The sequence below is a fragment of the Schistocerca americana genome, unplaced genomic scaffold (assembly GCF_021461395.2).
Source record: "Schistocerca americana isolate TAMUIC-IGC-003095 unplaced genomic scaffold, iqSchAmer2.1 HiC_scaffold_77, whole genome shotgun sequence".
Taxonomy (NCBI): Eukaryota; Metazoa; Arthropoda; class Insecta; order Orthoptera; family Acrididae; genus Schistocerca; species Schistocerca americana.
The window spans coordinates 1005001-1017500 of record NW_025726533.1 but is presented as its reverse complement, the minus strand read 5'-3'; the positions used below and the strand labels follow the sequence as shown (position 1 = coordinate 1017500).

The 12500-nt window shown below is 55.0% G+C and overlaps 1 non-coding gene across 1 annotated transcript in view; it reads right to left on the bottom strand.

Annotated features, from left to right (window-relative positions):
• Nucleotides 1-1480, bottom strand: part of LOC124590624 — a 1910-nt gene extending 430 nt beyond the window's left edge. The window contains exon 1 of the ribosomal RNA XR_006976682.1: nt 1-1480. This exon is cut by the window's left edge and continues 430 nt beyond it. This is a non-coding gene — a ribosomal RNA (small subunit ribosomal RNA).
• Nucleotides 1481-12500: the final 11020 nt, after the last annotated feature.

The following is a 12500-nucleotide window of genomic DNA, read 5'->3' as shown; positions in this document are numbered from 1 at the left end:
TAATCGCTGACAGCACGAAGGATGTCACGCGACTAGTTAGCAGGCTAGAGTCTCGTTCGTTATCGGAATTAACCAGACAAATCGCTCCACCAACTAAGAACGGCCATGCACCACCACCCACCGAATCAAGAAAGAGCTATCAATCTGTCAATCCTTCCGGTGTCCGGGCCTGGTGAGGTTTCCCGTGTTGAGTCAAATTAAGCCGCAGGCTCCACTCCTGGTGGTGCCCTTCCGTCAATTCCTTTAAGTTTCAGCTTTGCAACCATACTTCCCCCGGAACCCAAAAGCTTTGGTTTCCCGGAGGCTGCCCGCCGAGTCATCGGAGGAACTGCGGCGGATCGCTGGCTGGCATCGTTTATGGTTAGAACTAGGGCGGTATCTGATCGCCTTCGAACCTCTAACTTTCGTTCTTGATTAATGAAAACATACTTGGCAAATGCTTTCGCTTCTGTTCGTCTTGCGACGATCCAAGAATTTCACCTCTAACGTCGCAATACGAATGCCCCCGCCTGTCCCTATTAATCATTACCTCGGGTTCCGAAAACCAACAAAATAGAACCGAGGTCCTATTCCATTATTCCATGCACACAGTATTCAGGCGGGCTTGCCTGCTTTAAGCACTCTAATTTGTTCAAAGTAAACGTGCCGGCCCACCGAGACACTCACTCAAGAGCACCCTGGTAGGATTGCAACGGGGTCCGCCTCGGGACGCACGAGCACGCACGAGGCGCGTCGCACGCCTTCAGCTCGCCCCACCGGCAGGACGTCCCACGATACATGCCAGTTAAACACCGACGGGCGGTGAACCAACAGCGTGGGACACAAATCCAACTACGAGCTTTTTAACCGCAACAACTTTAATATACGCTATTGGAGCTGGAATTACCGCGGCTGCTGGCACCAGACTTGCCCTCCAATAGATACTCGTTAAAGGATTTAAAGTGTACTCATTCCGATTACGGGGCCTCGGATGAGTCCCGTATCGTTATTTTTCGTCACTACCTCCCCGTGCCGGGAGTGGGTAATTTGCGCGCCTGCTGCCTTCCTTGGATGTGGTAGCCGTTTCTCAGGCTCCCTCTCCGGAATCGAACCCTGATTCCCCGTTACCCGTTACAACCATGGTAGGCGCAGAACCTACCATCGACAGTTGATAAGGCAGACATTTGAAAGATGCGTCGCCGGTACGAGGACCGTGCGATCAGCCCAAAGTTATTCAGAGTCACCAAGGCAAACGGACCGGACGAGCCGACCGATTGGTTTTGATCTAATAAAAGCGTCCCTTCCATCTCTGGTCGGGACTCTGTTTGCATGTATTAGCTCTAGAATTACCACAGTTATCCAAGTAACGTGGGTACGATCTAAGGAACCATAACTGATTTAATGAGCCATTCGCGGTTTCACCTTAATGCGGCTTGTACTGAGACATGCATGGCTTAATCTTTGAGACAAGCATATGACTACTGGCAGGATCAACCAGGGAGCTGCGTCAACTAGAGCTGAGCAGCCGGCCGCCCGGGAGTGTGTCCCGGGGGCCCGCGCGAACACGCAAGCGTCCGCTCAATTATTCTGCAAACAGGAGGAGGCTGAGCTCCCCTGCACCATACACCTCGAAACCCTCTCAGGTCCCGGCGGCGCGCAGCGCCGTCCTAAGTACTTGGTCGGGTTCGAGAGAGGCGCAATCGCCCGGAGTTTGGCGAGTAGACGCTTTAGGTGCGACCACCCGTGCTCCCAACTGAGCTTGCCGCTGCCGACAGAGGCCCGGGAGCGTGCTGTCGTGGCATTGCCGGCGGGAGACAACACGCGCCACCTACGGTGACCGGCAGCTCCAACGCCAGCGCCACAGAAGGACAAAAGCCCCACTTGGGTGCCGAAGCGAACTCTCCCAGCACAGCGCACGCGCCAACACGTCCGCACAGCTGCGATACAAACCACCTGCGAGAACCGCAGAGGCGACCGAGCAGCAGACGGCGTCGCGGCGCCGAGCGCCGGGCGGCGGCGCATCCTCAGCGCACACAGTCCTCAATCGGACCAGCACACTGCAGATGTCCACCGCGCTTCGCACCGGGCCCGCGAGGACCTACTTTGGCCGCACGGCGCCGCGTGCAGGGTGCGCCGGCGCGCAGCTGCGCCGCCTGCCGCCTCCGTCGGCCGGCGCGCCTGCCACTGGCCGCCCCCACCAGCCGGCTGTAGCGCGTGCGCCCACGCACCGCGCGGCCAGCACGCCGGGAGGCCCCCCCTCACCGGCCGGGGACGGTCCCACCCAGCCACCGCCGCGTATCGCTTCACACCCAGATGCCATTCACGTTCGTGGGCATGGTGGGTATCGCTGGAACAACCGGTTGGTAGCTCAACCGATCGTCGCCATCACTGATTCACCTCTAGCGAGAACAACCGCACCACAACGGTTTACCAGTTGTTCATTTGCGTAACGTCACCAGCAAACGTAGGCGTCCATCGCCATTTGCAAATTCAACGATTGTTGCATGCCTGTGTCAGGTGTCACGACACACTATGTCTGCCCACATACACGCAACAACATGTGCACGCTTCGCGAACACGTGGAAGGTGGCCCCCGTACGTATGCGATGTCCATTGCGCGAACGACTGTCAACCGGCCTCTGTCGCATGTCGCAGATGTGGAACGCAGTGCACCATGCTATCACGGTGTGTGAGAAGAGACGACTACGTCTGACAACACGCGCCACTACATCAACAGACGGCTCATGCTGATCGCCATCCAGGGCATACCACACTGCAATCCAGCTCTTATAGGGAGACGACACGTAGCTGAGTGCACAACATTTGGACCGCATGGTTCGCCGTTGTTGGCGCAGTCGTTGTACGGTCACATGTACCACGATGTATCATTCAGTACATGAGGACCAATGTGCAGTACAGTGTGTGATTTGGACGTACAACATCAGCGGACAGTTGACACAGGCCGTACCACAGCGTAGGCTAAGTGCTTCGCCATGCAAATGCCAATGAACAACTGCAAATGCCAATGAACAACTGCAAAGGGCATTGAGCATGTACGTCCTGCTGCCATCCACATTACAGTGTATAGCTGCAAGGTGTTTAACATGAAGCGATACACTGGGGACCGGGCAGTGCGAGTAGCAAACTATATTGCGGGGGTTGCAGTTAGGCAACACTACACTAATTTAACGCGTCGTATGACAATTACAGAGCAGGTTAAGGCCCAACGTGTGTTGGGTTAAGGCCCAACGTGTGTTGGGTTAAGGCCCAACGTGTGTTGGGTTAAGGCCCAACGTGTGTTGGGTTAAGGCCCAACGTGTGTTGGGTTAAGGCCCAACGTGTGTTGGGTTAAGGCCCAACGTGTGTTGGGTTAAGGCCCAACGTGTGTTGGGTTAAGGCCCAACGTGTGTTGGGTTAAGGCCCAACGTGTGTTGGGTTAAGGCCCAACGTGTGTTGGGTTAAGGCCCAACGTGTGTTGGGTTAAGGCCCAACGTGTGTTACGTTACGGCGCAACGTGGGTTGCGTTACGGCGCAACGTGGGTTGCGTTACGGCACAACGTAGGTTACGTTACGGCGCAACGTAGGTTACGTTAAGGCGCAACGTAGGTTACGTTAAGGCGCAACGTAGGTTACGTTAAGGCGCAACGTAGGTTACGTTAAGGCGCAACGTAGGTTACGTTAAGGCGCAACGTAGGTTACATTAAGGCGCAATATAGGTTACATTAAGGCGCAATATAGGTTACATTAAGGCGCAATATAGGTTACGTTAAGGCGCAATATAGGTTACGTTAAGGCGCAATATAGGTTAGGTTAAGGCGCAATATAGGTTACGTTAAGGCGCAATATAGGTTACGTTAAGGCGCAATATAGGTTACGTTAAGGCGCAATATAGGTTACGTTAAGGCGCAATATAGGTTACGTTAAGGCGCAATATAGGTTACGTTAAGGCGCAATATAGGTTACGTTAAGGCGCAATATAGGTTACGTTAAGGCGCAATATAGGTTAGGTTAAGGCGCAATATAGGTTAGGTTAAGGCGCAATATAGGTTAGGTTAAGGCGCAATATAGGTTAGGTTAAGGCGCAATATAGGTTACGTTAAGGCGCAATATAGGTTACGTTAAGGCGCAATATAGGTTACGTTAAGGCGCAATATAGGTTAGGTTAAGGCGCAATATAGGTTAGGTTAAGGCGCAATATAGGTTAGGTTAAGGCGCAATATAGGTTACGTTAAGGCGCAATATAGGTTAGGTTAAGGCGCAATATAGGTTAGGTTAAGGCGCAATATAGGTTAGGTTAAGGCGCAATATAGGTTAGGTTAAGGCGCAATATAGGTTAGGTTAAGGCGCAATATAGGTTAGGTTAAGGCGCAATATAGGTTACGTTAAGGCGCAATATAGGTTACGTTAAGGCGCAATATAGGTTAGGTTAAGGCGCAATATAGGTTACGTTAAGGCGCAATACAGGTTACGTTAAGGCGCAATACAGGTTACGTTAAGGCGCCATACAGGTTAGGTTAAGGCGCCATACAGGTTAGGTTAAGGCGCAATACAGGTTAGGTTAAGGCGCAATACAGGTTAGGTTAAGGCGCAATACAGGTTAGGTTAAGGCGCAATACAGGTTAGGTTAAGGCGCAATACAGGTTAGGTTAAGGCGCAATACAGGTTAGGTTAAGGCGCAATACAGGTTAGGTTAAGGCGCAATACAGGTTAGGTTAAGGCGCAATACAGGTTAGGTTAAGGCGCAATACAGGTTAGGTTAAGGCGCAATACAGGTTAGGTTAAGGCGCAATACAGGTTAGGTTAAGGCGCAATACAGGTTAGGTTAAGGCGCAATACAGGTTAGGTTAAGGCGCAATACAGGTTAGGTTAAGGCGCAATACAGGTTAGGTTAAGGCGCAATACAGGTTAGGTTAAGGCGCAATACAGGTTAGGTTAAGGCGCAATACAGGTTAGGTTAAGGCGCAATACAGGTTAGGTTAAGGTACGACATAGGTTAGGTTAAGGTACGACATAGGTTAGGTTAAGGTACGACATAGGTTAGGTTAAGGTACGACATAGGTTAGGTTAAGGTACGACATAGGTTAGGTTACGGTACGACATAGGTTAGGTTACGGTACGACATAGGTTAGGTTACGGTACGACATAGGTTAGGTTACGGTACGACATAGGTTAGGTTACGGTACGACATAGGTTAGGTTACGGTACGACATAGGTTAGGTTACGGTACGACATAGGTTAGGTTACGGTACGACATAGGTTAGGTTACGGTACGACATAGGTTAGGTTACGGTACGACATAGGTTAGGTTACGGTACGACATAGGTTAGGTTACGGTACGACATAGGTTAGGTTACGGTACGACATAGGTTAGGTTACGGTACGACATAGGTTAGGTTACGGTACGACATAGGTTAGGTTACGGTACGACATAGGTTAGGTTACGGTACGACATAGGTTAGGTTACGGTACGACATAGGTTAGGTTACGGTACGACATAGGTTAGGTTACGGTACGACATAGGTTAGGTTACGGTACGACATAGGTTAGGTTACGGTACGACATAGGTTAGGTTACGGTACGACATAGGTTAGGTTACGGTACGACATAGGTTAGGTTACGGTACGATATAGGTTAGGTTACGGTACGACATAGGTTAGGTTACGGTACGACATAGGTTAGGTTACGGTACGATATAGGTTAGGTTACGGTACGATATAGGTTAGGTTACGGTACGATATAGGTTAGGTTACGGTACGATATAGGTTAGGTTACGGTACGATATAGGTTAGGTTACGGTACGATATAGGTTAGGTTACGGTACGATATAGGTTAGGTTACGGTACGATATAGGTTAGGTTACGGTACGATATAGGTTAGGTTACGGTACGATATAGGTTAGGTTACGGTACGATATAGGTTAGGTTACGGTACGATATAGGTTAGGTTACGGTACGATATAGGTTAGGTTACGGTACGATATAGGTTAGGTTACGGTACGATATAGGTTAGGTTAAGGTACACATTGTTGTAAGGAAAGGTTTAATGGGGGGCGGGGCGGCCGGTTTGTTGATTGTGATTATAGTAAGTGGATGCCTGCGGCATCATCTGATTTGCCACGTCAGGATGCACCTTTGGCTCATGACAGGCGGCGCTCTCATTCCATGCTTGTGGCAGACCTGTGTCTTTCATTCCTGCCATTGTTTGTGTGCTGTGAGAGGAGGCAGTATTGTGATGTTGGGTGCACCCCTGTGTAGGACATGTGTGGGTGTTGGTGGCTTGGCTGAGCAATGGTGGTTGTCGGGTGGGTGGGATATTCTGTTTTCTGAGTGGACCTCCCAGTCTGGTTATGACAGTGTGGATTGTCTAATGTGGCGGAGAGGATGCACTGGGTGTTGTTCCATGCTGGTGCTTACATATTGTCTGTGTGCGTGTTACAGGCAGAGAGTAGTGCGTGATAAGGGTGTGTGGCTGACGTGTGGTTGTGATTGTGAGCAGAGTCTTTCAGCATGTATACGGACAGTTGTATACATTATCTGTATTCTGATGGCTCTATCTATTACTAATCAGCGCCGTGTATACGTTTAATCCGGTTCCAGTCGAAACTGTTGTATCTCTGTACATTAGTGACACGGCGAGCCCGCTATGTAGTTACTCGTCTCGGCAGCTTCCACCGGTGTATGGCAAATGATTATAAGGAATCAGTCTAGTCGTCAATACCGATGGTGTGACGTCACATGTCTGGGGTGGGGGACGCTGCGCCCTTCCGGTGGGTCATGGCCTAGAAAGACTCTTCCCACGCAGGGGGGCGTGGACTGTCATTGACTCTTCCGAGTAATATACTTGCCGTACGTTTTTGCGACTGCGAGTGCAACGCTCACCGGTACCGACATGGATGGAGCGCCTCCTAGCTGACCGCTCAGCATCGGCATTCGTACAGAGAGCAACGCGATCGCGTCTCTAGCTCGTAACTGGTACAGCTCGCAGCTCATGTATAGGGACAGCGGGAATGTCGCATATTGGACGTACCTCTTTTTTTTTTTTTTTTTTTTACTTTATTGTTATTTTAAAGCCTGTACAGCAGGCAGGCTGTCAGCAGCATACTACGCTGCTCTTCAGCCATAGAAGGTACAATCAGCAAAAACAGGAGAAAAACATAAAAGTTACAAAACGGTGGGCAATAAACAGGAGACACAGAGAAACAAACACGGAGCCGTTCACACTCGACGATAAGCCACACTGCAAACTGTTGAGACGACGCACAAACACTGAAGGAGACGATGGCACTGGTGAACGATGGAGTGTGACGGTAAACACTGAACACTAAACATGACGGCACACACGATACACTGATGGCGGTGACCTCCGGCGCGCGAATGTCCACTGAGCGTGTGCGAGTCCGGGGACCTGCCAAGAGGGCAACAGGGATGAGGAGGGGGAGAGGGGAGGAAAAGAGGATGCCATGGCTTAGGAGACGGGGACAGGAGGATAGGGACAGGGGAGGGGGGGGCCCGGGGGACGAGGGACGAGAAAAGGAGGAGGGAGGGAAAGGGGAGAGAAGGGAGGGAGGGTGCCCCGAGGAGCAAGCACAGGAGGAGGGTGGGAGGATCAAAGTTGGTAGGAGGGGTAGATGGAGGGGAGGAGGGCATCATCAGGGAGGGGGAGCTGGCGGAAGCCACCTTGGGAGAGGGTAAGGAGGGTGGAGAGATGGAGACCGGGTGGGACGTGGGAGTACAGGCGTGGCAGCGGGCGGGGGTGGGAGAGGATCGGGGAGACGAGCGGGTGAGGAGGATCGAGTTTACGGGAGGTGTATAGGATGCGTATCCTTTCGAGGAAGAGGAGGAGGTGGGGGAAGGGGATAAGGTCATACAGGATCTGCGTGGGGGAAGGGAGACGGATGCGATAGGCAAGGCGGAGAGCATGGCGTTCAAGGATTTGGAGGGATTTATAAAAGGAAGGGGGGGCGGAGATCCAGGCGGGATGGGCGTAACAGAGGATAGGGCGGATGAGGGACTTATAGGTGTGGAGGATGGTGGAGGGGTCCAGACCCCACGTTCGGCCGGAAAGGAGCTTGAGGAGACGGAGTCGGGAACGTGCCTTGGCTTGGATTGTCTGGAGATGGGGAGTCCAGGAGAGGCGACGGTCGAGGGTGACGCCAAGGTACTTAAGGGTGGGGGTGAGAGCGATGGGACGGCCATAAACGGTGAGATAGAAATCAAGGAGGCGGAAGGAGGGAGTGGTTTTGCCTACAATGATCGCCTGGGTTTTGGAAGGATTGACCTTGAGCAACCACTGGTTGCACCAAGTGGTGAACCGGTCAAGATGGGATTGGAGAAGGTGTTGGGAGCGTCGCAGGGTGGGGGCAAGGGCAAGGAAGGCGGTGTCATCGGCAAACTGGAGAAGGTGGACGGGGGGTGACGGCGGCGGCATGTCCGCCGTGTACAACAAGTACAGAAGGGGGGAGAGGACGGAGCCTTGGGGCACACCGGCGGAGGGGAAAAAGGTGTAGGAATCGGTGTTATGGATGGTGACATAGGAAGGACGGCGGGAGAGAAAGGAACCGATCAGACGAACGTAGTTAATGGGAAGGGCGAAGGTTTGGAGCTTGAAGAGGAGACCGGAATGCCATACGCGGTCATATGCGCGTTCGAGGTCAAGAGAGAGGAAGATTGCGGAGCGACGGGAATTGAGCTGTTCGGAAAGGAGATGAGTGAGGTGAAGGAGAAGATCGTCGGAAGAGAAGGACGGCCGAAAGCCACACTGGGTAACGGGGAGGAGGCGGTGCTGGCGGAGATGCTGGTGGATGCGGCGGGTGAGGATAGATTCCAGGACCTTGCTGAAGACCGAGGTAAGGCTGATGGGACGGTAGGAGGAGACGGCGGACGGCGGTTTGCCAGGTTTGAGGAACATGAGGATACGGGAGGTTTTCCACAGGTCGGGGTAGTAACCGGTGGACAGGACTACATTGTAGAGCCTGGCCAGGGTGGAGAGAAAAGAGACAGGAGCTTCACGAAGGTGACGGTAGGTGACACGATCGTGACCAGGAGCGGTGTTGCGTTTGGTGCGGAGTGTATTGATGAGATCCTGTGTGGTGATGGGGGCATTAAGGTCCGTGTGTGGAATGTTGTCCAAGTACTGGAAACCAGGAGCGAGGGGAGGGACAGAGGTATCAGTTCGATCGCGGATATCTGGGAAGAGGGAGTAATCGAACTGGGGATCATCAGGGATGGAAAACACATCAGACAGGTAGGAGGCAAAGTGATTGGCCTTACTAAGGGCGTCAGGAAAGGGGCGATCATCGTGGAGAAGAGGATAGTAGGGGGAGGGTTTAGTTCCGGTAAGGCGACGGAAGGCGGTCCAGAACTTGGACGAGTTTATAGGGAGGGTAGCAGTTAAACGGGTGCATGTCTGTCGCCAGTCCCGGCGTTTCTTGGCCGCGAGCAAATTTCGAATGTATCGCTGTAGTTGCCGGTGGCGTCGTAGGGTGTCCGGGTCACGCGTGCGGAGGAAGGCACGGTAGAGACGACGGGATTCACGGAGGAGGAGGACGGCCTGTGGTGGTAAGGTAGGACGGTGGGGGTGGATGGCAACAGTAGGGACGTGGGCCTCCACGGCCTCAGACAAGGTCTGCTGGAGAAAGGAGGCGGCAGGGGTGACATCATCAGGACGGCGGTAGGCGAGAGGGTGGCTATCGACCTGAGTGGAGAGGGTATCCCGGTAGGCATTCCAGTTGGCACGGGAATAGTCATGGATGTACTTAGGGGGAGGGTCATGACGAGGGTCGGGGCGGGGGCGACGGCCGTCTGAAACGGTGAGGAGGACAGGGAGATGGTCGCTACCAACAGGCTCCAGGACATCCACCGTAATGCGACCAAGGAGGTTGGGGGAGGAGAGGATAACATCGGGAGTGGAGTTGGATTCGGGACGAGTATGCTGGGGGATGGGGATGAGGTCGCCTTGAAGGGAGGAGAGGAACCGATGTCACCGCCGTAACTGGGCAGCGGAGCGACTATGGATGTTGAGGTCGGCGGCGATCACATAGGAGGAGAAGGTACGATCGATGTGGGAGAGGAAGTCGAAAGGAAGAGGGGCGTTGGGGCGGACATAGATGGTGGCACAGGTAATGGTAAGGCCGGGGAAGAAGAGACTAAGGATCAGGTGTTCGGTGGGGTCGGGAAGGAGAGGCTGGAGCCGAACGGGGATCTGGCGGTGGTGGCCAATGGCAACTCCGCCACGCGCAACTGGGAGGGGATTATCGGAGCGGTGGAGGAGATAGGGGGAGGTGTGGATGGAGTGGTGGGGTTGGAGGAAGGTTTCATTGAGGAGGAAGGCATCCACACGGTGGGTAGCAAGGGTGTGCAGGAAGAGGTTCTTGTTGGCGGGAAGGGAGCGGATATTGTTGAAAAGGATACGATGCTGTCGCGCCACGATAAGGACTTAGACGAGGGTGTCAAGGCGGGAGAAGGTGAAATGGGCCTGGTTATTGGAAAAGGTGGCGTACATTTTAAGGTGGAATATGGAACGGGCGGCGAGGGAGATCTGTTGTAAGGTGTGGGGGCGCTGAAAGGGATGGACGTTTTGAAGGACAATGGTGAGGAACCTGATGATGTCCTCAGCAGTGGGGGGGGGACGAAGGGAATTGCCAGGAGGGGTGGGGGCGTCCAGGGGACGGACAGGTACGGTGAGTTCAGGAGTGGTGGGAGGGGGTCGGGCTTTGCACTTTTGGGAGTAGGTGGGGTGGGGGAGGCTGCAGGTATTACAGGAGGGAGGGGATTGGAGGTTGGGGCACTGCCGGAGGAAGTGCGCTTGCCGACAATGTGGGCAGGTGGGGGCCTCGCGGCACTCCGCTGTTGGATGTGCATTGTAGCGCAGACATCTCTGGCAGCGCAGGGATTGAGGGGGGGAACGGGAGGGGTCGACTTTGAACCGCTGATTGAAGAGGAGGGCACCCTCCTTCAGGAGACGGTCAATGGAGGGGGCGTCCTCAGAGAAAACCCGCATAAGGCGGGTGGGGCCGGTCGCGTTGAAAATGCGGCGGACCGCCCGCACCTCCAGGGTGGGATGGGCCTTCAGCTCCGCCAGCACCTCCTCCTCCGTGATCGACGGGCTAAGCCGAGTGATCACGGCGGTGAGGGTCGGCGGGCGACGCGGGGGTTGGGGTTGGCGGGTAGGAGATGGGGAGGGAGCAGGGGTGAGGGAGGCGTGAGGACCAAAACGGGTGATGGGGAGGCGGGAGAGGATGTCAGTATGGAGGGTTGGGCTGGGGGAGGAGATAAGAACAGAATCCCGTCTGGGAGTAAGGAGAGAGATGGGGACGCCAGGGAAATGTTGGCGGAGGAGGAGGGAGAGATTCCGGGCCTCGAGGAAGGAAGGATCGGGACGGGACAGGAGATATTTGTAGAGACCGGGTGGGGAGGAGGAGGAGGAGGAGGTGGAGGGAGCGGGGCCTGGTGGGGAGACGTCCATGGCATTTTGGGGTGGGGATGGCGGGCGGGGTGGAGCCTTTTTAGGAGCAGAGGAAGTGGAGGCGCCACTAGGGCGTTTGACAGCGGCAGATGGGCGGGTGGTGACAGGAGGGACGGGAACGATGGGGAGGTGGTGGGAAGGGACAGGTCCCGGCACGGACGCAGCAGTCGGCGCCGGAGATAGTGACTGTGACGGTGCAGGCGAATGTGGCAGTGATGGTGATGGTGACGATGATGACGGTGGTGGCGGTGATGGCGATGGCGATGGCGATGGGGATGGGGAGAGCTGGGCGTGGGCAGTGGCCCGACGGGCCACCACCCTAGCCGGAGCTGCAGTGACAGGCTGGGGGAGTGGGGGGAAAGGATCAGAACGAGAGGAAGAGGCGGGAGATGGGGAGACAAAGAGCGAGGGCGAAGGGATAGAGAGGAGGGGAGGGATGGAAGGAGGGGGGTGGGATTGGGCACACCAAGTGATAGTGGTGGAGGCGGCGGAAGGGGACGTATACACGATGGCGGTGGTGGTAGTAGTGACGGTGGTGGTGGGGGCGGACATGACGACAAGAAGAAGAAAGAAAAACGCAGCACTAAAAGGACAGGAAACACACTGGGGGACGACGGACGGCGACGGCGACGGCGACGGCGACGGCGACGGCGACGGCGACGGCGACGGCGACGGCGAGAGGCAGGGACGCTGCTGCCGCGGACGGGGCCGGGGCTGCGGCGGCTGCGGCTGGCTGGACTGCTGCTGGCTGGACTGCTGCTGGCTGGACTGCTGCTGCCACCGGAGGGCTGGCTGGCTGGCTGGCTGGCTGGCTGGCTGGCTGCGGGACCACTGCTGCAGGCCGGGACCGGGAACTGCTGGCTGGCAGGCTGGCTGGCTGGCTGGCTGGCTGGCTGGCTGGCTGGCTGGCTGGCTGGCACCTGGAACCCCTAACACTTCGATTAGCGCGAAAAAGGCACAATCGAAGGGCGGTAACCTTGCGGTGTACCGCCGGAGATGTGGACGTACCTCTTCATGAAACGCATGTTATAGGGGTGGATTGCACATTGCGACTGCGG